Source organism: Alligator sinensis, unplaced genomic scaffold (assembly GCF_000455745.1).
Source record: "Alligator sinensis unplaced genomic scaffold, ASM45574v1 scaffold10_1, whole genome shotgun sequence".
Lineage (NCBI taxonomy): Eukaryota > Metazoa > Chordata > Crocodylia > Alligatoridae > Alligator > Alligator sinensis.
This window is the reverse complement of record NW_005842169.1, coordinates 1132097-1156789: the sequence shown is the minus strand read 5'-3', so window position 1 is coordinate 1156789 and position 24693 is coordinate 1132097. Positions and strand designations below refer to the sequence as shown.

General features: G+C 42.1%; 1 protein-coding gene across 7 annotated transcripts in view; it reads right to left on the bottom strand.

Annotated features, from left to right (window-relative positions):
* LRRC4C (leucine rich repeat containing 4C) overlaps positions 1-24693 on the bottom strand; it is a 262284-nt gene that overhangs the window by 140518 nt on the left and 97073 nt on the right. For all 7 annotated transcript variants that reach the window (XM_025206696.1, XM_025206700.1, XM_006025853.2 and 4 more), the window contains exon 3: positions 10903-10989. The gene's annotated coding sequence lies outside the window, so the exon portion shown is untranslated. The remainder of the gene's footprint in view (positions 1-10902; positions 10990-24693) is intronic.

The window sequence follows — 24693 nt, the reverse complement described above, 5'->3', positions numbered from 1 at the left end:
GAGTCAGCTGATCCTGGGTGCACCATTTAAATGTGCATGCCGGACAAGTGCACTTTAAGCTGATGCAGAGCAGCCCCAGGCTGGCAGGAGGTAGAGGGGATCAGCCCGGGGCTCCAGGTGGTGGTGTCAAGCTATGGGGGGGCTGGCCAGGACACAAGGGTGTTACAGTGCTAACAACAAGCGCAGGCCCCGCACTTTAACACCTTCACAACCCAGCCAGTCTCTGTCACTGTCTATATATGTGTTTTAGTGTATATGAGTATTCTACCATAACATAGTACTATCTAAAATGGCGGAGTTAATTAATTTACTGCACCCTAACACCAGCGCATGTGTAGATGCTGATGCTTTCTGCAGAGCTAATTAGTCTACTATGCAGTAAAATGCACATGTATATGTATCCATCTAGTCACAATGAGTCTGTTGGAAGAAAGGCTGCCTATAAACCTGCTTGGAGGGGGAGGGAAGGAGATGGTATTTTAATTAGACAGGTTCCTGGGCAGCCACTCTCAGCATCACATGTATTAAACCCCCATGCATAAATTCCGATGCATCTTAAAATGGCTCTGGAACATTTTATCTAGACCTCATTTAATAAGGTTTAGTTAAGGCACCCCATGGCCATTTTTAAACACATAGGGGCATAATTCATGTGTAACGGTGGTTATGCTGCAATGTTCTAATTAGGATTGATTAGGATTAATCATTCTAATTAGGATTAATAGAGTCTGCTCCAATGCATTCTAATTAGAATGCCAATGAGCATGTGTATAAGCAGCCAAAGAGCCTGCTGAATGTAAGATAACCAGAATCTTGCCTTTACTTAGTGTTGTATCTTTTAGGGCCTAATCCTGCTGTCATTAAATTGAAGGTCAAATATATATTACTTCTGTCACAACCCAAGGGTGTGATTTTGTTTGTGCGCGCTTCGGCACTGCTAAATTATTTCCCGCACTAGGAGCTTTCTTTGCAGGGTGCATTTCTAAGTTGCAAAGAGAAATGCACGGTGCAAAGGAGTTCCCACCATTCGCATGCAAATTTGTATCCCACTATTGGCCAATTCTAAATTATTCCCACATGGCGGCTAGCGATTGGCTTGCTAGCCGTATAAGAGGCTTGAGCGGTTTCCGCCCAAGTTGGAGAACTCCGAGGAGACCCCCCGCAAGGGAGGACGCCACAACCATCTGGAGGAGGAGAACTTCACGTCTCGTGAAGATCTCTAAGCGCTGCGGAGCCTATCGAACCCAGCATGTACCTTAAGAAGGCTACAGGGGGCTGATCAACCTCTGGCCTCTCCCCATCGCCAAGCGCAATCCTTCGACGAACCCCTTTTTCCCTGTGCGCAAGTTCCACGGAGCCTAACAAACTTCGTGTGAGCGTATCCAGATCTCTCTGCTTCGAGTTGTTTTCTTCGGTTGACGCGACGGGCTCGCGTGTTTAGAGCCTTCAACCGGATTGGGCTAGAGGTTCGCGTGGAAGGAACTCTTGTCCACCTCTCTTCTTTTCTATCTGTAACCGCAACCCAAGCAAGTTTTTCCTGCCTGCACAGCGACCATCTTCGGTGTAAGTAAAATAATCTTTAATCAACCGCTAAGCGTCCGTGCCTAATTCTAGTCCACCGGCCTGCATTCCCCGACCCGGCGTGTCCGGGCTGCTGGCCATAGCCCGCCGCACACAGGCCCCCGAGGGCCTCGGACCGCTCCCGGCCCCCGCAACTTCCAGTAAGTGAATGATCAGACTGTGGATCAACAACAAAGAACTCAAATTTATTTAAATTCTGAGGGTCTGCTCTGGGACCAATAAAGGGGAAAATGGGGCTCCTTTTTGTCATTGTCAGGCTTACTATGCTTCTAATACACTAGGGTTTTTTTTTTTAATATTAAAAAAGTACTTGGGCCTAGGTCTTTATATAAACACTTTTTTCTTCCTTATTTAAATCAAAATAACAAACAAGTTGGGAAAGTTTGTTTTACACATCCCCAAAGTGTAAACATCATCACAGTCAAATAAAAGTTTGCACCAAGCATGCAATTTTAAAGGTGCCTGAACACTTTACCACTAACATGAATACTCTGTCAACAGATGCAACTTGTTTTTTTAAGTTAAATTAACCAAATGATCTTGAAAGCAAGGGAGGATCAGCCTTTGAGGGTCTAAACAGATTCTCAGATGCAAACATCTGTAGTAGATACAGCATCTCTTTAGATAGAGACTAATTTTCATTTACACTTTTGCCAGACATTTGCATTTTATGCAGCTTTGATGTCATTCCAAGTGGCATCAAAATATGAATTTCTAAATGATGTCAGGATTTAAACAAATATATAGACACATAATAGCTTAAATTAGCTGAAATAGATATGATTAAATACAAAATTAGTACCAAGACATTAATATGCTATCAGCTAAAGTTATAAATTCCTCCTTTACATTTTGTTTTTTTTAATATGCCAGTTATAGTTTATCAACAAATAAAACACTGAATATAGAGTGACCAGCCATTCAGAACATAACTTCAAAGCAGTCTAATTTGCAGCAGTTATTAGAGCAGACTGCACACTATTTGAAAATACAGTGCCCTTTCAGTAAATAAAATTAAGTCAAGGAGCAATGGTCTCAAGTTGCACCAAGGGAAGTTTAGGTTGTCTATTACGGAAAAACTTTCTCACTGGGAGGGTGGTGAACCACTGAAATGAGTTACCCAGCGATTTTATCTTTGGAAATTTTTAAGACCTGGCTCAGCAAAGCCCTGGCTGGAAAGATCTAGTTGGGGATGGCTCTGCTTTGAGCAGGGAGTTGGACTAGATGACCTCCTGAGGTCCCTTCCCACCCTAATTTTCTATAATTCTATGATAAATCCAGAATTTAACTGTATTTGATTTTCAAGCTGGAGTGTCCATGTATTTGCAACATATATATTTAAATATCACTATATTAAGTCATGTATTAATGCACAAACAAGAAAATGTACTTTTATAAGTATGTGATTATATCTGGTCAAATTGGATGTGCATTTTTTTTTCTTTTCCCTGCAATCCATTAGAATGTAGAAGTCCAGTTTCAAAACTAGTCTTCAGAGATCATTGGTTCCTCAAAATCAATACAAAATGAACATTTGGATCCACCTATGAAGCAATGCTTTTGGAAGCATTCAGCCGGGGGGGGGGGGGAGGGATCCCTACTCTGCGCCACAATCAGGCACCTGGGGCTTTGGCAGAGAGGGTCTCTCTTTGTGACACACTGCAGTTGAGCAATAAGTGCTCCAGCAGATAGGCATCTTTTGCTGTGCCCCACCAGAGCTGAGTGGCATGAAGCAACAGCTGGATCCTACAGCCTCCTATCTCCTATCTGAGCTAGGTTTTTCTGGCCCTCCCACCAGAAAACACTGTTGACCCCTGCTCTAAATGAATTATTTAGAGCTGTGATTTGATTGCTTAAGATTGAAGAATTAGGGATTGACCCATGACTGACTGATCTAGGGGAGTTACAGCCACTTGCTGACACACTGGAACCGAATTAAAAAACAGGCAGCTGGCTATGTATATGCCCAAAGGCTACGTTCATATTCTCAGTGATTTCAAGTTCTGCTTAAGGACCAAGAGGATTATGGAGCAAGCATGAACAGCTGTGAAGAGACTTGGTTTTGTTCAGATGAGTAGATTGAAACAAAAACCATAGATTTGTTTCTCAATGTGCTGGACAGCTTTGCCAGATTGCAGGTAAAGAAAAGTATCAATATTCACTGGTTTGCAGAAGCAAACGTTGATAAAATTGACAAAAGGAAAACAATAACAGTCTGTAATAAGAAAACTGTTTCTATTGACAGCTTATCAGAGTTAAAAACTGAGGTGCTATATGTGAGTGGCATTGAGAAGTGCTAAGTGTACAATACCGGACACTCAAAACTGCCAATCACTTGATGAAAAAGAAATACGGCCTGTTCCCAGGGAAAGCAAATATTCTAATATGGCAGTGACATACAGATCAAAAGGATGTGATAGATATCAAATGCACAATCAGAGAACCCTACAGAGCAGAAAAAGGTATTGTAAACTATAAGCAAATATAGGGAGTAAAAACAATCAAAACAATTATTTTACTAATAAAAAATGACAGGCATCGTTTCAGAGCTCTAAGTTGCATTTCAGCATTTCATTTAAACAGGAAAATAATTGTTCTATTTTATGAAAAAGATACTTCTGGCAAACAAGTTGGTTGCACAGAGAGACAGCATAGCTGTTGGGATTCTTTCATAGTCTGTTACTGAATGAAGCTGCTGAGAATATTCCCATTGCCCTCATTAACACTGAGTCAAGCCTTCTCTGATTAATTTAAAAGCTTTTCTCAGGAAGGATGATAAGCACCTAGTGGACTGTGTCTCCCTGGGCACGTCTACATGTGATGCATGGCAAAAACTGTGCTGATACTCTAATGCGCAGTAGTATTCATCTCCTGAGCATTAAGCGTCACACAAAAAGTGTGAGATTGTGTTAATGTACAGTACAGCAGTCTACTGAGCATTTATTTAATACTTGATTATACAAATGTTAAATTTAATGCTCAGTAGGCACTGCACATTAATGAATGTCTAGACGCGCCCTCTTATAAAAAGGAAATAAAAGCTCAGTTCTGATGTGCCTCAAATCCATTTTACACATGTATAATTCCATTGATTATTTTTTATTATTTACTTCAATATTAGGAGCTAAACTTGAAACTACTGAGCTATAAAAATCTCTCTTCCCCACCATAAATTTTATCTTAGCCATTCACAAGTCCTGAATTGGCAATTTGTAATGACCTATTGCAGAGGTGTCAAACATATGGACCACATGCTGGATTTGACCCATGAAGCCAATATATTCAGCCTACAGAACAACTGGCAGGACACTGGAAATTAGGGACATAGCCACAGAATCGAAGGTCCCTAGCCCATGGCGGACATAGTGACAGGAGGGCAAGTGAGGACTGACACAGTCCCAGTCACCCTCTGGGTGTGTTGCCTGTCACCACTGCTGCAGCCCATCTCCCCAGCCACCACCCTTTGGCATGCCCAGTGCTGCAGCTGGAGCTGCTGCCACTGCTGTCACAGCGTACTTTAAGTCAGAGCTAGAGCTGCTGCTGCCACCACTCCCTTGTGCCCTAGGCTGGATCCAGCCCAGCCTAGAGCATAAAGTGAGTTTAATGCCCCTGGCCTAGAGTATGCAAGAGGTCAAAACTTCTAGTCTAACAGTGTCTTTTCCGATTAACTCTATGAATCTATCTTTCTAGAAAGGAAAGTACCGAGTGCTGCATATTTCTCTTGTAAAGACGTTCTTTGTAAATTGGACTCCATTTCACATAGACACACACACAGCATGTTTTTGTCTGCGACTGTCCAGCAACACATAAGCTACTGTTAAAAAATGTCTGTGTGTTTGTTTGTTTTTGAAACAAGCATGATTCTTCTTTTTTTTTTTTCACTCTGGCATAGACGAATCCACTGATCTAATCCAATGACATCTTGTTTTCCTTGCAGCCTGGGCCAATGAGTTAGCAATTGAAGCAATTTTAAAATAACTTTACAAAGTAAGAAAATAAAATTTCCTCTAATTATCTGTCCAAACTCCCTTTTTCAATCTGCTTAAGAGTCTCTTATTCACCTTATGTGAGAGCCCTGTATACAGAAGTAGTAACTGAGGCTAGCACAGTAAATCAGTGAGGAGAAATTTATTCTCATAATTTGAGAGACGTTATAAAAATATGAACTAGAGAGTTAAACTGTTCCTAATCCATATCTATGGATTGTAATATTGTAATAGTGGAAGGTTTATTATGCAAAACTTTATTGCAAAACTTAAATTCCTATGTGCTAAGGGCTTATCCTGAAAGGTTGCTAAGCACTTTAATGTCCTGCGATTTTAGTGGTATTTCCAGGTGGCTAGCACCTTAAAGGGGCAAGCTGATCACTCTTTACAATATTAATATTATTAGAAACATAAATATATTTCCTTTATATTCATCAAGTGAAATGCTCTTTCTAAGACAGCGGTAATACCCAATAATTTAAAAGAAGAATTTCATCCAATCTCTCTCTCTCATGTAATTCAGTCACAGCTACTTTATGTAGGTTATTTCATTGCATTCATTATATCGGTCCAGAATGTCTTCTTTTTGTTTACTCTTGCTCCAATGTATTGCTACAGTCACAAACCCGACTAATAGCTAAGTTCTTTCTCTTTCTATGTCATGAATTAAAACAATGAACCAAGGTTATTCAAAGGCAATGCTTAATTCCCCGTCATCAATTAGGGATAGACTGTAAAGCTGTCCCTGTAGCATCCTGAAACCAATAGACAAACTCAAATATCTTAGCCTAGCCACAAATGACCTCTTAGGACTCCCCACTTAAGGGGCTTTTTTTGTGTAGTTGTTTACTACTTTCATATCACAATCTAGTCCAACATTTACCTGTAGCATTGAGACTTGATCAAGAAGAAATATATAGTTTGATTCTTTCTGCTCTGAAAATCTGAGAATCTCCAAAATATAAGTTTGTTTCTAAAACCATAAACGGTACAGCTGCAACTAGGCTATCACAGGTATAGCCAGTTCTCTCAGCATCCAGGGCAAAAATGGTGGGGAGTGCTGGGAGGATAAGTATACTGACCAGTAAAAGTGAAGGAAGAGGGGAGAGGGTCTTACCTGCCCAGCTCTGTTCATTCCAGCAGCAGCTGCTATTGCTGTGGCTGTTTTTACAGTAGCAGGGGATTAAGCTGCTATCACTGGGAGACAAGCAGTGGTACGGCTTCCCATGCGCCATTCCTGATGCCCTGTTTGTTTCTCTTCTGCCCCCTTTCCTGTGGCAAAGCTTCCTTGGGAGGTAGGGAGGAGCTCCCACAAACACACTATTGGGTCTGCCCAGCTCCTAAGGATGAGATGGGGCTACCCCTACAGTGGTCGAGACTCCTAAGGTAAAAGGGACCTTCTTTAGGTTGGCACCTGAGACTGGTGCCTTGTTTTCCCTGGCCTCAGCTATGCTACTGCTATTTATAGCAGTGGCCATAATGCTTATTTGTAGCATAAGCCACAATACATGACTTGAGTGACGCCAATAAGGAAAAATCCTGAATTTTGGAAAATGGACATTTTTTTTTAAATCCTGTAAGAAATCAGAATTATTTAGTTAAAGATGGGTGACTTTTCACTGATAAGTAATCCTATTTTTGGCATAAGATTTCCAGTTGAAAATATGGTTTTGAACCAAAATGTTGTACCGTTTTCTTTCAAAATTTCCCTCTTCAAAATGTTACCTAGATCTTCAAACTTGATTTTACAATGGGAGGCTGCTGGAGCCAACGCAGCATTGGCCCCAGCATCCCCTACCCCACCCAGTAACTTGCCATGCACCAGAGCACTTGTGGCCTGGGCATTCCCCAGGAACAACTTGCAGTGGCACAAGGTGCACAACTGCTACCTGCTTCCAAGGAACCAAACATCCACGCACATCTGAACATGGCCACTAAGTTCAGATTCTGATACTATTTACATTGTTATGAATGAGTAATGATTCTTCTTATTTCATGAAGTGACTCCACATTTATGTAGCCATAAATGAGAAGAATTGAGCTTTGAGTTCTGGTCCTGGCATAGTGCTGGAGTCAGATCAAGACACTGGTGCGATGTGGGCACTGAAACTGACAGTCAGCTCAGTCCCAGCCTTTGCACAATGGAGCCAATACAAGACTCCTGAGCAGTGGCAGGGCTGGGACCAATATTCATCTGATTGTTGGTCCCAATCCCAGGACTGCATGGTTGTCTTGAACCCACCCCAGTCCAATGCTAACTTATACCAGTGTATCTTTCATTTTCAGCAAGAACAAGTGCCTTTGGCAGTGGAAAAGAAATACTTTGTTTAGACATATTCAAGTCCTAAAATCTGAAACTGCATACGGAGCATGCACAATCGACTGTGTCTAGCAGCCACTTCTTGAGGCAGGGTTGCTCATGGATTCTATTCATAACTGCTGGAAAGAAGGCAGGGCATGGTAGCACCCTAGAGACTAACCCCCTCAGAAAGGTATAAGATTTCCTGGGTGACAGCCTACTTTATCAGATGCATCTAGACATCTAACTGCATTGCTTTTGGTCTCTCCAATTTACATTCACCTCCCTCATTTGTACCCTGCCTCCTTTCTTCCCTTTTCCCTATTCTTTGTAGTTAAACGACTGTATACCCTTCTATTTAGTTGTCACATTCTCTGCAAGTCCACTTAGCATCTGACAGAGTAGGCTGTGTGGCAGGGGACCCCACCCCTGTAGCTGGGGGAGTGAGCAGAGTGGAGTCAGGGCTGGTGGGGTGAGTGCTGTTTGCAGAGGTCCTGCCTGTGAAAGGAACTAGATACAGATGGTATGGGTAGATGGGTTGCAGGACCCAGCCTGCATACTGCAGGCAGCTGGGCTGCCACACAGGGAGTTCGCAGCATCTGAGCCCTGTTAACTGAAAGTCAAGTTAAATGATCAACAGGAGAGAGCCTGACCTGCACGTATAGGCTTGGCTCTGGCCATGGCTGTGGGGGAGGTTGGAGCTCTTTGTCAAGATGTGACGAACTCAAGCCCACCAGGAAAAGAGGAACCTCTGCCTGCTGGTGAGAGCACGTGGAAGGATGAAGATCTGAGTTGAAGATTGCTTGTGTTTGCCCAGAGGGGTGGAGATTTTTGTTGAGGGCTATTTATGTTAACCCAGTAGGGTTCTGTTCTCTATTAGTGATTTAGTTCTGACTACTGGAGGACTGGGAGTGGCTGTAAGAGGTGGTCAGGAGGCCACATAGCAGTGTTCCATATGACGTGATCTTTTTCTTTTTGTTTTTTCTCTACAGAAATGAGCCTGAGTGGAGAGGGGCTGAAGGCACAGGGCCAAGGCCTAAATATGAGAAAGAGGAGACCACAAAGCTAAGGCACAAAAAGACCTGGTTGAGGCTAGGACCAGGAAGCCCAGTAAACAGAGACTGAGTAAAATCTGCAAGGAATAAGTGTGGCTAAGGGGATGGCTAGAGGCCACAGTTCTTGCCCACAAGGTGAGTAGGGCCTGTATGGTTTAAAACCACTAAAGTGAAAGCTCTAAAGATGGCACCAGAGACTTAGCACTGGACTCTGCTTTTTCTGACACCAGGAAACCTCCCCAAGATACTTTACTTCCATCAAGTGTGGCAGGCCAGTGTAAAGAGGGAGAGGACTGTAGGGGGGCCGGGGAAGCGCAGACCTCACTGACAGGCATGGTCCATGATGCATCTTTCTGGGTTGGTCCTGTCACCAGCTTGCACCTACAAAACTAATGACTCTCTAAAAAAGTTAGTTTATAAGGTGTCATCTGCCCTGCCTTCTGTCTAACTCCATTGGCTTGTATTCAATGGTGGGTCTACACAAGATGCTAACGATGCAGTAGACTAATTCTACTGTGCATTGCTGCAGCACAAAAAACCTGTGCTGATGCACAGTAGAATTACTCTACTGCATATTAGCGTCACTTAAAAAGCGTGTGTTGATGCTAATGCGCAGTAGTGCCTATTTACAGCACATTAAGTTAGTACCTATGATTACAGGTACTAAACTTAATGTGCCATAATTATGGTGCATTAATGAACATGTAGATGTGCCCAATGAGTCACTTAACTTCTGTATGTTGTATTTCCTTTATGTGTAAAATGGACATTATTCTTAAGGGGTTGTGCTAAATTCCTCAAGATCTTACATAATATGCCTTTATTAAAACGTGTTTCCTGGAGTAAGGGCCTTAACAATTAGTCCTAATTCACTAATAATGAATACAGGTATACAAGTAGAACAAAATTTATTATTAGCCTTAGCCTTGAATTCACTGAACTTTCCCTTACGAGTGTCAGCTCTTCATTATCATTCTCCACTCCTACTACCAGTCTACCAGTGCTATTTTCATACTCTGGGATCTGGCTTCACACTTAATAATGCCCTAAAGATTAAATACTTATTTTTCTTCTAATAACACATAAAAGAGGTGGAGATAAAATAGCAACAGTAATCATATTTTTACATTGAAAATATGAATGTATTTTTCCTTGGGGATTTACCCAATTATTCTGGATCAGACCACTGGCCTATCTAGTTCAGTATCCTGGCACTAATAAGGACCAGCTCCAGATGCTTCAGAGGAGGATGAAGAAAATCCCATAATAAATTACCCTGTAATGTATAGTCTGCCCCTGTTTCTCACTGTGTAAGTGAAAGAAGAATCAGGTCACATGTTTGCAATGCATGCTAATCTGTGACTGAATATGATTGGAAAAAGAAGGAATTAAGGTCACAGGTTTTTCTTTTAATTTTTATGTAGCTATAGATACAGATATAGCTATATGCAGCATGATTTTCTAAAGATCAAAAATCAACTGTCCAATATTGTTTGTTAAATATTCTGGGAACTACTATATATTTACAGCCCTGAAAATTTACAAAAAGCATACTGAGTCATACCACCAACTTTATTTTTATACACTGAAATGGGGATTGCTACTTGAAACACACACACACACACACACACACACACACACACACACAGATATAATGCAAAGGAGCACACTGAAGACCATGTAGGAAAAAATGTATACATATTCTGTAGGGGGAGAAAGGTAACTGTAAATATTTCAGCACTATTGTAAGTGTAAGAAGATGCTCTAATACAGAGTTTTTACCTGGCTGGCAACAGCTCTTCTCATTTTATATTGATTTGTCCACTTGATTCATAAATAAGAACCCCCTTCAGGGAGAGGGTTACTGAAAGTTAGGATGACTATACACATTTAATCAATGCTCTCTCTGTCCCTTTTTACATCTCTTGTTTCCAATTTTTCCTTCTTGGTATGTCTCATGCAACCTTATATACAGACCTACCTTAACAAATCAGATCTGATCTTCAAGATCTAGGGAAGAGCTGCTTAATAAGGGGATGATTTCTTGGGATGAAGAGGACATCAACACCTGCAAAGAAAAAAAGCACATACTGCAAGCTTGTACATGGCGATTTTACAAAAATACAGGAAAACACAGCACACAAGCCAAAGTCTGGGTATGGTCCAGATGAGTATTGTGGGAAATCAGATATCCCACTCTACAAGCTGGAATTGTTTCATTACATGTCATGCCTTCCATTTCATTCTCTCCTTTCTTCTCCACTAATTTAGGTTGAAATTGAGTTTCCTCACTATTGCCTATGATTTCCACTCCATTGCTTCACGGGTGTGGAATTCCTTTTACAATGCTGATAAATATAGCTGCCATGCAGCAGATGACAGTGTATTGGCAAGTACCAGAGTGTACAATACTAATAGTTTTGGACAGCAGGTAGGGATTCTACTGGAAGGGAAAGTGTCTCTTTTGCTTTCAGAAGAACAAATACATTGGCCAACATTTTCAAAGGTAACTAGTGCAATTTGAGACATTCTCAGGATGCCCTGAGTTTCACAAGGATTTGCAGCATTTCTGCAAGCCTGTCTCATTGAAAGTGAGCTGCTTGGGAAAGAAAAAAAGTCAGGAATCAGTAATCCTCTTTTGATAACTAGGCCAAAACTTGTTGAGCAGGTTATGCCACATAGGCCAAGAAGTTGAAATTATACTTCTTTATCCGTGAAATGCATAAAGTAACCAGTCTATTAGAATTTCTATACTACTTCAGGAAAGACACAGAGTGACAAAAACAACATTTTGCAAACAAGTCTCCTTTTCCATTAAAAGGCCCTATTTCCCATAAAGCTTAAAGTTGTAGATTTGTGCCTAATATGAATTAAAATGCCTAAGTGATTTAGATACTAAACTTCCATTGACTTTTGTGTCTTAAATACTGTCAAATGGGAACACTTATTTTTTGGTTTGTAACACACTATGCTGAATGTGCAAGCTTCTGGGGATTCCCCAAGCCTAGCCTAGGGTTTCTGACAGGTAGTCTTTCAGGATAAATTAATGAAGTGGCTTCCCCCTCTTTCTTCACTACCCTTCAAAGGAATTGACTTACTTCTCATTTCTATGAGCAGAAGGGAATTAGTGGGTTGTCCACAAGAAGTGGAAGGCAGTGTGCAAATTCAGTATTAGGCTTAGTGAGTATAATCCAGTATTTAAACTTGCTGGTCAGCAAAATAACTTGGTATGGCAGGTGTATGCTGTGCAAAGAGACAGTGGTTTTGACAGTTCACTACAAGATGCAACTTTACTTCAAACAACATTGTAGCTATTTTAGGATGAAGAGAACATAAGATTTCAAGCACCCTCTCTCCTGCTTCTAAAAGCTCCAAACACCTGGTTCATTATGCATCCCAAATGCAATGAACTATCATACATTTTGCATTTGTTCTGGAATACATTATTCTCTTCTGTACCCTCCCCTACCTTTGAGGCCTGATTCTGCAAGAGGCTGAAATCGAATAATTCACTGCAATAGGATGGTTAGTCTGGGGAAGTGCTTAGACTATAAACTATATCATGGCAAGTATTCCATGCTTTGATTGAATGTGAAGAAGTGTATAAATATATTTTAGCCCATTGTCACACAACAGTGTGGGCGTAGAAGAGTTAGTTAGGCAAGGAGCTGGGAGCAAGAGAGAAGCTCTGACTAGCTGGAGCTATGACAAATTATTATTCATTGCATGGTGTGTCACTCAGGCTGACTGTCATATGGCACAGTACAGAATACGCACAAACTTAAACAATGAACAGCACCAAAGCGAGAGCAAGGGACAGGTCCTGGGGGTCAGTACTTCTGCCACTCTTCAAGCCTCATATTTTCTGCTGTTTGTCATGCATCTAGCAATGTGAGCCAGGAGAATTATACTCTGGTTAACAACAACCAGTGAAATAAATTCATTCATTACACATCAAGATTGGTTCATGAAGGCTTCATAAAGAGACAAGGCATTAGCATTCATCATGCTTAGTATTCACTGGAATATTATTCAGCCAGGTAAGACAGTGACCACAGTGAGTAGGGGAGTCAACCAAAATCAGGAAAACTAAATGAAATGAAGAGGTTACAAGAGGAGACATGAATAACAGGACCAAGGGAGGCATAAATGCAGGAATTTAAATACCCAGAATGAATACAGGGAAGTGAAGTGAGACAAGAGAACAGAGACAACTAATAAAATCAGGTTAGAAGGACATAATGGCCAGCTGGAGGGAGAAAGTAGATGTAAATAAAAAAAATGAAAAAAGTCCTGGAAGGGACTGAAAGGCAGGGGAAGTCCCAAACCAGTGCACAGATTATTGCGATCTAAAAATGAGAGGAGAGATTAGTAAATGAGAGGAATAGACAGATACAAAAGCCAAATGTGGAGAGGCTCTGTTCACAGAGAGATAAGGTGGTCCTACATCAGGGTGAGTTTGCTAGGGATAAAACAGGCAGAAGGCAGGGCAGGGTTATTAGAGACTAACTGGTTTAGAGAGGCACTTGTTTTTACAGGCTGTGCACAAGCATTCAGCTTTTACCAGAAAAAAATTCTGTTCTTACAGTAGAAACCAAAAATGTGCAAATATTTAAGATTTTTTTTTCCTTGAGCAAAAATGGCAGCTCAAAGAGAAAAATAACTTGACAACCACCAGGTAGAAATCACTTCTGGGAGTTTCTCCTGGGAGACTGAACATGGGAGATTGAACATCTGCATACTTTCTCCCAGATAAAGTCCTCCTGGGAACCAGGAACAGTGAATCTGGGAGAAAGACTGTTTTGCCAGAGATTGGGTCATCCCCATCTGAAGAAGGCATGGGGGCAGGTACTCCAGCCTGTCCCATAGACTAAGAAGGGAGGGCTGTAGCAGCCATTAACTTTCTCTTACCTGCTTCTCTCAGAGAGTTTCCAGTGGAAACTTCCAGGGGAAGTTGGTATGGTATATGTAATGTACCTTTAAGGGGCCAGCACTGGGACAATCCAGTCTCTCCCCCTGATGTCCTGTGGGTGTGGTTTTCTTGGTGGTGGGTTGTTGTCATCGGTGACTGATGCCACCTTAGTCAGGGGGAGCATATGCCCCCCCCCCGCAGGGACCAGTCAGCAACTGGGGGGGGAGTCCCCCTGAAGCCAATCCCACCGACCAGGGAGGGTCCCCCCACAGCTGATCGTGATGTGGCTGATTGCTGCATCCACTTCTGGGAGAGTCATGGCACTCCCACTCTATGGCTGGTGCTTGCAGGGGGGCACTGGCACTCCCGCCTGCCCACCCTGCCCGTCACCTAAGTGGCGAGCACAGCCAGTCAGGGGGTGCACCAGTACTCTCAGGGGGGTGATGTGCACCCCTGTGCACCCCCTACATTTCACTACTGGGTGTCGTTGTTCTCCCTGCAACCTATGAGCATGTAAGCTTCTGAATCCTGTTCCTAATAAAGATAAATCTGTTCACTACTCCACCGGTCTCTGCTGAATAGTGATTCAAGGATAGAACTCCAAAGGTACGGAGGTCTGAATGAGTACCCCATCCCTGGAACCCCATGGCATAGAGTAAACATTATAGCTGGCTGGACCAGGAATCAGGCTCAGGGAAACTTTAACATGTCAGGTCATGGGAGGCCAGGTCTGAGGCCACTTGGAGATCAAGGTACCAACTAGGGTCAGGAAGAGTGAATAGAATCCAGGGACAAGCTGGATCAGGGAGTCAGAAGGTCAAGGAAGAAGCTGAATTGAGAAGATGAGAGATTAGGCAGAAAATGAAGTAAAAAAGCAAGCCAGGTCAAGAAGCCAAGAAATCAATAGGTCAAGTGATCTAGCAGAGAGCAGAGTCAAAGCACAAACAAGAGGGGGAAGCAATGTATCAGGTTGAGTCCTGTTGCTCAGCCACTACCTGTTTCTGTGCAGGAGTTTATATGGGGCGGGGGGAGGAATAGGTACTTTGGTGGGGTCCTGAAGTGGGAAGAGAGTTAGGCCATGATAGAGGCTTTAGGCTATACTGACTCAGTCTGGGCAAACAGCCATAGGGTGCCAGGCCAGGATGGGGAGCTGTGTTGACCAGACTGAGGCCCCAGATTTGGGGTTGCCGTCTGAAAGGCTCTCCCCAGAGTAGCAGAGCAAAGCTCCTGCTCACTCCTCACACCAGAGTATGAAAGTGTGGAGTTTGTGTGGTTTTTGCTAGGGGGTTCACTCTGCTTGGCCCCCAGGCACTGAAAGCCAAGAGGAGAGAGTAGTGCTGTAATTACCCTTCCCAATTTTCATGCTGCAATCCCTAAATCATCCCAGTCTGTATAAAGCTAAAGGAATAGGAGAAGAGGGTATGGTTGCTAACTGATTGTCTGTATTGCTTCCTCTCCCAGAAAATTTCCGCTGCTAGAAATGAACATTTGTACACAGCCATAGGCAACAGTATATTTTGTCAGATACTAGAGAACTTTTTTCTCTCTCCCATTGGCTGTAAACTCCTTTAACCCTGATTTTGGGCATAGAATCTGAAGTAGACTTTTGCCTATGAAAGCTTATGCTCCCCTGAATCTGTTAGGCTATAAGGTGCCACCCTCTCCTGCCTTCTGCCTGATTTCAGGCTAACATAACTAATTACATCTCTCTAGGGATGAAACAGGAATTCCCAAGATTTATTGTACTCATTTCATGCTTACAATTTTCCAACAGACAATACAACAAGACAACTTCAAGATTTAAGCTAATAATTAATTATGGAAGAACTCAGCCTTAAATACTAATAATTATATGGTTATGGTTGCTTGCCAATTTGGAAACAAGTCTCAATACAACCTCTGCTAAATTAAGATTTTTTACTACCTCTTTTTTAATGACATAATTTTAGTGAAGGTGAAATGCACAGGTTTTCTAGCTTTGGGGACTCAGCTACAGCTGTACAAATTTCCAACCTACACGTGCTAACTTTAAACTTTTCCTCTTAATTTACATGGAGACAGAGCTAAGAGAATCATCCATAATAAATCCTTCTATTAGGTGAACTTAGTCTGTTTAGACATTCTTGAACCAGAAAATTCAGGTTTCTAGTACAAGTAAATACACATTAAAAAACAAATAATTAAAGACAAACAGCTATTTCCTATGAAAAGGGAAAGCTCATGCTTATATCTTGCTAGGATTTTTTAAAGAATACAAAAGAAAAATTGTTTATCCTTCCTTTTCCTTTCCCCTTCTCATTCTCCTTCCCCTTCTCTCACAGTTATCAATATTTATGGGGAAATGTTTCAACCCTACCTTTTATTGAATCTCTTAAGGATTCATCAGGATAAAACCTGTCATTATTATATGAGTTTCCAAAGTTGGTTAAAAAGTGTTAAAATTCAAAATTTCAACAATATTTGGTCAAAATGTTATTCTTTCTTCTTTAAAAAGGAGGGGGAGGGGGAGAGCCTTTTCTGAAAGCTGTCATGATTATCCTTTCACTCAATTTCTACTTCTTCTACTAATTATGGTAGTCCAATGGATCCATACATTGAGATACAGAGCGGGATTTGAGTTGCCAGAAACAGAACCCAGAAGTCCTCAGCCCTAAACCACTTTACATTCTATGCAAAGCATGAAAACAATTAATGTAGGCCAAATTCAGAAATTTGTTCTTCCTTCCCCTCACTGTTCCTATACTGCTTTCTCTTTGTGTTCCATATATAGCTTCATTTAATGACTAGGCACCTGCTATTTGTTTATAATCTTCTGCTCCAGAATAAAGGAAGGGAAAAATCAGAGTTTAAGAGCAATGTAAAGAAAGAATTCCAAACAATAATTAACAGGACTCCAAAGAAATATTGTAAGGTCCTTTTAACATGCCCTGGATGAGGCTTTCTTGCCTCTAGGATTTGGTGTTGATGCTTTGTAGTTTCATCTACATGTCAGCCAATTCAGTTCTTAAATAAGACTGTAGATAATAGACTATGAGACAAATTCAATTAAGAACAATTGGAAGCCTTCCTATAAGAGCAACATTTAAGCCACAATGATTGAGGTCCCATTTCCTGGGGAGTTAATGGATTCACTGAGAGGTGCTTGATTATTACCCCCCACCCCAAGAACCTCCAGTCATTATTTGAATTGTAACATGAAACCATCTATAGTCATAGTAAACAATTAATTAATCATAACAATAAGACAATAATAGCAATAAGTTGTATTTATATAAGACTTTTACCATAATACATCGTAAATCATTATACTGGAAATACTTTACCTGTCACTAAAATCCATGCACCTCTGGGGTGCAGCATAACTGCTGCTTAACAACTAACAAGAACAAGATGCACCACTTTAGTATAACAAAAAAGAATGCTCTTTTCATTGCAATCTACACAGAAATTTCAGTAGATGAAACATAATGAGAAAAAATTAAAATTTAACCAGGACACAAAAACATATTTATGACCAGTGAGAACATTTTTAGTTTGTGAATTATAATTAGAGGACAATGAAAATCAGGGCTGATACTGATGAGGGCATCAGGATGGATACTTAATTGGTAACCAGGAGTATTTCTACATTAATAAATACATAATCAGATCAAATTGCTAGAATAACCTGTGATATTTTTCTGTAATGCTCAATATTGCAATACTATGAAAATGAATGGGAGCGGCTTCAGGAAATATTTATATATCAAATAATTCCAGTCACTCATTTTATTAATATATTTCACAAATAATAGTTTTCAGAAAATAATTGCTCATAATATAATAGCAGTTGGACATTACTGCTGTGATTGTGAAAAACTGAACTACATGTACATGCATATAAGAGTGACACTTTCGTGCCCAATAGCAAGAAGGGAACAGTTTTCTGTTAGTTGAAGCCATGGATAAAGGATAAAATGCTTTACTTCATAAACAGGGCTAATCCCATCCCCCACAGGTGCTCATTGCATATTCTGGTAATGGCACTAGGGAAACCAAAATAACAGTTAATCCAGCACAGAGACTGTTAGAATGTCAAAGTTTAATTAAACTTGCTTCAGTGATCATAGAGTGGTCTTGCTGTGACATCACACAACAGAAGGCAGCTGCGTTGTTGACTAGCAGCTTAAAAACAAGTAACCTGAGAGGAATGATGTTATCCCAGAGTGTGATTTGTCTGCAGAAATAATCTGATTTATTCATTTTTCTTAATCTCTATGAGGAACAAAATAGCATGAAGTATGAGAGCTAACTGAGACAGTGATGTTGGAGCTCAGCTTGTGGCAGCTGTTCTTTGCTGTCCTTGGTGCTGAATTCACCACTGTAAAGAAGGGATTAAGGCTGGTGGATTTCTTGGGGGAAGGCAGCATCCACTGTAGTAATCCATATAATAGGAATGTTTTCTGAAGAAAATGCTCTTTTATCTAGAATAAAAATATTGCTGAGACTATGCTGACTACAGCACGAGAGAGAGACAGGCATTAAGAATGAGCAAACTATATATGTTTTAATCCCACTTGCTTCCCATCAACACAAGAGTGACTGATAAGCAGTGATGTTAGCTGTAAAATTATTACCTAGGTATTAGAAGGTCTCTGAGTACCAATTAAGTCTCAAGGAAGTCATGCTGGTGCCACAAATGTTCAGGTGCCCTGGCCACACTGCAAGTTCAATAATCTCATTCTTTATAACTTCACTTGTAACTGAAGAAATCATTCTCAAATTCCAGCCTTAAAATATGCTGTGTAACATGGGTAGAACAGAATAGATTTCCACGACAGAAGTAGCTGCATTTCTGTGGACAGTGTAACATTATCTCAAAACATTTTGCATCCTTCTGGATGAAACTGTCCTATAGATGTACACTGTTCTTAAGTACAAATGCACAAAGATGTAGGTCGGTCTAGGTATAAAGGATTTTTTTGGCTAATGTGTAGTGTTATCTAAAAAAAAAGGCTCTGTATTAAAAGACATGTTTCAAAGAAGCACTTTCATGAAGGAAACACTACAGGAATTTCTTTTCATTGATATTTTTAAGACTTCTCTCTCATAGATGTTGATACAAAGGAAGGTAAACTTATTTTTGTTAGAGGAAAAACCAAGATTCAGTTCAAATGAATTGACAGATACTACAAGATGAACTGAGTTAAATGCAACTTTAGAAGACTGATATACAAAGGAATGTATATTCACTAATGTTATTAACATCTTGTGCTTCTATTTGATTCGAAAAGATCTAAGACCAGACCCTTTTTTTATAGCTGAGAACAGTGCATCTTCAATGTTAGGAGGATTCTTAGTCCTTCTTTCCAACCACCACTGTAAAATCTGACTTGGTTTCCTCAGTGACCAATAGGACTATTTGCATGAGTAAAATGAGTACAATTGTTTCTTATCTGGAATTTATATTTACAGCTATTTACTCATTTTAGGGGTTTTTTGTTTTGTTTTGTTTTTAGAGACACCAGTATTTTTACAGGTGGAACCAAGGTGCTCATCCCCTCAAATTTGTCTCTCAGTGTTAAAAATAGTTAAAGAAAGGACAGGACATCACTGAAAAAAATGTTTTAAAAATTAATATTAAATTAAAAAAATTAAATTACCCAAAGACACTGAAACATTATTTGAGGTCAGCACAGGAATCTAGGCAGTTCTTGACAACTGTAATTCTTGTGCCAAGGATCAGAAACAACACAGAGAAACCTCAAAACATTGCTACTCTCTTTTTAAAGTTCCTTGACAGCACTGCTGTGGCATTTCAGACTGCTGAAATAGAATCAAACTGATGAGAAAACTAGAGCAAATGGGGGGCTGGGTTTCTCCCTTTTCCTTTTTTATCACCTGTTTACAAGAACAACTGTGTATTGTAATGAGTAATGACCTTCCAAAAGACCTGTTATTTCATGCTGTCTCATCAGGGAACTCTCTGTATAGGCTTCAGTGCAGGAGACACTGATGGATAAATACAGCATTATACACTTCTGTTTTTTCTGTCCTCCTGCTCTTTCCAAGTGTGTAAGATATGGCCCCAGGCCAATGGATGAAAGAGCAGATGAGAGAATGTAATATTTTGACTCTTGCCCATTTCACTGGGCATGATTTATACTGAATGGTTTGTTTACAGTGTTAGTATGCTTTCAGCTTTCAAGGAAAAAGATCCTTAATGGAACTGTAAATAATTGTAACATGAAGTCCCACACACACAACATAGTATTAAGAGGAGTGGTCCTTTAAGTAATCTGATAGATAGATAGATAGATAGATAGATAGTAGGGCTGTGCAAAACTTCAGTCGCTGATTCAGTTCAGAGGAGTTTAGGCCCAATTTGGTGGCTGAATCTCTGAATCTGAATTGAATCAGGAGATCTATTACTCTCTCTGAATCAAATAACAAGCCTCTGATTTGATTCAAAGATATTTGGAGAGATTCGACAATTTGGCCATAGACACAGATTTGTATGTTTTTTCATACGTTGAGGTACCAGGCATGGCTCATGAACACTGAGATGGTGAGGCACATGGAGCATCCCACGGGAGGGTGGTGGTGTGCCCCCATGCACTCAGCAGCGGACCAGAAGTGCCGGTATTTCTGGTCCACTTCTGGATCCACTGTGGAGCACACAGGGGACCCCACCCACCCCCCAGCTTGGCAACTGGTGCCTCCTGCGTATGGGGGGGGGGCACCTGCGGTGCCTCCGTGGCCAATTGATAAGCCAGAGGGCTGCAGGGGAGGTCCCCCCACATGCTTGGTGGCAGACCCAGAAGTGGACTGGAAGTATTTCTGGTCCACTTCCAGGACCTCTTCACATTCCCATAGGTCACTCCATCCACCCCACCATCTCAGCATTATCCCGGTCACCATCTTGTGACTGGAAGTCTTGCCATCTAACCCCTGACCTTTACCACCACAAGTCCCTCCCCTTGCCTTTGGAAGTACTCCTTTCAGCAAGAGGTTTTGCCATCTTGGAATGAGAAAAATACCAAATTATATTCTAAAAAGTGAACATCTACAGCATTAATTAATTTGATTTAAAAAAATGTTTGTCCTGATCTACATGCGTTTGTGTAGTGTACACAGAGGTAATTGGACAATAGCTTAATATGAAGTTTTACTTTTGTATATTGTGGGGGTTGGGTTTGAGGGGGGCTGTGGGTATGTTGATATGTGGGGTAAGAGATCATATGGGTGTGTGTATGTGGATACATGGGATGTGGGTGGGTAGGGTGTTTTTGGGGGGCTGGGTGCCTAGGGTGTTTGAAAGGGGGGGGTCTGCATGTATGGCAGTGCAATGGGAGTGTGCGTGTGGGACTCAGCCTATGAACACAAACACACAATGTCACTGCCTGCATACACACACACACACACACACACACACACACACACACACACACACTGGAGCTGTGTGAAGCTTCAGGTGCTGATTTGATTTGGAGGAGATTCGGCCCAATTCGGCAGCTGAATCTCTGAATCTGAATCAAATTGGGAGATAAAAAAAAAAAGTCTGAATCTATTCAAAGGTCTCCAAATTGATCTGGAAAAGATTTGGAGAGCTTCAGCGATTCAGGCAGTCCCCACACATTGCTGCAAGGAGCTGGACCTGAACTCCGTGCAGGTACGTAGTGGGGGTGGGCCTGGAGGACGAGGGAGAGGACCATGAGGGGACCCCCACCAGGCCCCATCTCATGCCTGCTCCCCCAGCCCCCGTGAGTGCCACCTGACCCCTGCCCACTCTCCCAGCCCTGTCAATGGCTGCCCTGCCCAGCCCCAGCATCCCGGGGCTTAAAAAAAAAGCCCCACACTCACCAGCTGCTACCAAGTGGGAGGGGGGTGATCCCCACTGCCCCTCACTGCCCCGTGCTGCCACAAGCCTGCATCCCCCACCCGCTCTCCCATCCCCCACATGGCTGCCCCTTCCCGGCCCCAGATCCTGGTTCTTAAAAAAAAAAAAAAAAGAAAAGAAAAAAGCTGCAGCAGCCATTGGGGTTTCTGGGGGGTCATCACAAAGCCCCTCATGCAGCGCTAGGCAATGGGTGGCAGCAGAGATTACCCCCGCCTCCCACCTGTCAGGAACTGGTGAGTGTTGGGCTTTATTGTTTTATTTTATTTTTTTTTAAGAGCCAAGATGCTGGGGCCAGCATCACTGAATCAAATCATTGCCCCCAAATCATCCAAATCTGAATCCAAAGCAAATGCTAGCCACTTTGCATAGGCCTAACACACACTATCCCTGCCCACACACACATACATACATGCACACACATATACTGTCCCTGCCTGCACACATATGCACAGACACGCGCACACACACACACACACGTGCGCCAGTGTGGCTCTATGCTCCCTGGTCCAGTGATGCAGCTGGCAACCATGTGGTGCTGAAGCAGGGCAGAGGCAAGAAGGGAGTGAAATGGCTGGGGGTTGGTGGGACTGGGCTGTTAAGTCCTGCTGAGTTTCCCCCCCACCCCCCGGGTCCTACTGCCCCTGGCTCCTGTCAGCTTTGACAGGCTGCTGGGGCAGATAAATATTAATTTTCTAAAATTTTTAGGGGCCCCATGGGCCAGATAAAATAGCCTGGTGGGCCAGATTTCACCCATGGGCTGTATTTTGCCTGCCCCTATATTAGGAGAATCTGTCTAAGAGACTGAAGAACTGAACAGTCTACTGAGAAAGATTATGGAATCTCCAGTGAAAATATTTAAGAACATGTAAACAAATATCTGTCAGAGATGTTTTAGGCATACTTGGTCTTTCAGTGCAGAGGGATGGAGTGACGTTTATGCTTAATAGTCATAACGATCCTAAAATGCGTCAAAACTTCTTACTTACCACTGCAACATAACTACTTATGAGCTAGACCATGGCAGTCGCTGATTAATATAAGAGCACTATACTACAGAAAAGGATAGTAAGTGGAAAAATAATACCACTCAAACTGCAGCAGGGTAAAGCTAGGGGTTGGGAGGAGGGACCCTGTAATTGCCTAGCTACAGTTTGACAAGGACAAATCTTGAAAAACACTCCAAACCTTCTGGGGGAAAAAATCTACAAAATTTTAAGTCAGTCTGGCTTCTAAGTTTATTCATCTTAAGAAAAACAAAGTACTCAAGAACACAAAATGATGATTGGTTTGAAACTGACTGGTTATTTCATTTACTTGAAACTTTCTTCTTGACAAGGGTCATTCCCAGGTTGATAAGGCTTATCTTCCTTGGCTTATAAAATCTGGCGAGATCATAACTTGATATAATATATCAGAAGACATTCAGCTTATTAGCCAAACAATTAACAAGCAAAATCTTGCATGGTGTGGAAATTTTGACGAGAGATTTTACACCAGATACCCACTGTGGGTAACAGAAATGTCAAAAGAAGTAATTTTTATTATATCATTTGCACTACATGGTACATGATAGATATGCTAGTCAAGGTTGGTAGGGAGGAGTTGTATTTGCTGTGTTGCCATTTCTCACCTTGTCTTTGATATGCAGGGTTAAATAGCTGCTTTCTCTTCTAGAGGCCATGTTGTCATTGCAACAACAAAGCAGAAATAAAGGAAGTATAGCAGCATGGCGCTCACTTAAGCCTTCAGTTCTAGTGTCATTTCTCTCATTACTGGGTGTGTCTACATGTACAACTGTGCGATAAGTTTATTTTGGAATAATGTGTACCTGTGGACACTACCCCTTGTGCTGAAGCATCCTTGAGAGCTCCCTGCACCCTCTACCCACTGCAGCAGTCTGGCAGTGGGGGCTGCTGCCTGGCTGTGACCCACTGCACACCTACCAGACTTGGATGGGGACTACAGAGCCAGTAGAGGCATCTGCCCCTCTAGGCCAGCTGCCAGTGGACTGCAGTTGTAGGGTTGACCTTTGTGTGTCACTACTGCCATTTGTGCCCCCTGTCTGGCCATCTGGGCAGCTATCACCTGGAAGATGTTCCAGGTGTGGTGGCCTGCTTTGAACTGTCAAAGCATGTCCTCATGGCCCCATTTGGCTGGGAGGTCAGCCATAGCCAGCTGGGTCCAAGGTGCCAGCTCTGAGCACACTGGGTCCTGCCACTGGCCTCCCTAGCAGGAATTCTGGTGTTCTCTATTGGAAAACTGAAAAATTCCTGATAAAAAAAATTCCAAAATCACTCTCTAAAATACCCCAAATCCATGTTCCTCCACAAGTAAAACAAAAGACCACTATAAAGAGAGAGAGAGAGTGAGACAGAGACAGTGATCAGTTGGACAATGTTTTATTGATATATCTAGAATGTTAAAGCAAGTCTCTTATCATAATAACAAAGTGAACTCTAAATACAGTTTTCATGAATTCATGAAAACATATTTTGCTGCCCTGCCACAGGGCAATGGCTACCACACAAGGGTTATAGCCCTCCAACACAGGGTTCAGCCCCTACACAAGAGGTTCAGCCCCCACACAATGGGTTCAGTCCCCCAACAGAGGGTTCAGCCCCCACACAAAGGGTTTGGCCCCCCAAAAGGGGTTCAGACCACCAGCAGGGGGTTCATCCCCCACACAAGGGTATGGCCCCCAACAGGAGCCAAATGACCCTCACAGGAGCTACCACCCCCCCTGTAAGGCCCACATGCCCCACCCCAGTCCCCCGATTGCTGCCCCACCTGGCCCCCCCCCACAACCCCAGGCACTATCACTTAAAAAAAAAACAAAAAACAGAAAAAGAACAGAAATAAAAGGAAAAAAAAGCCTCTGCTTACCTTACAAGCAGGGGTGGAGGGGCTCCAGGGCCTCATACCAGAGCCCCTGGGGCAGCACAGGACAGCACAGGGGCAGGAGGGGCTGGGGTGGGGGCGCT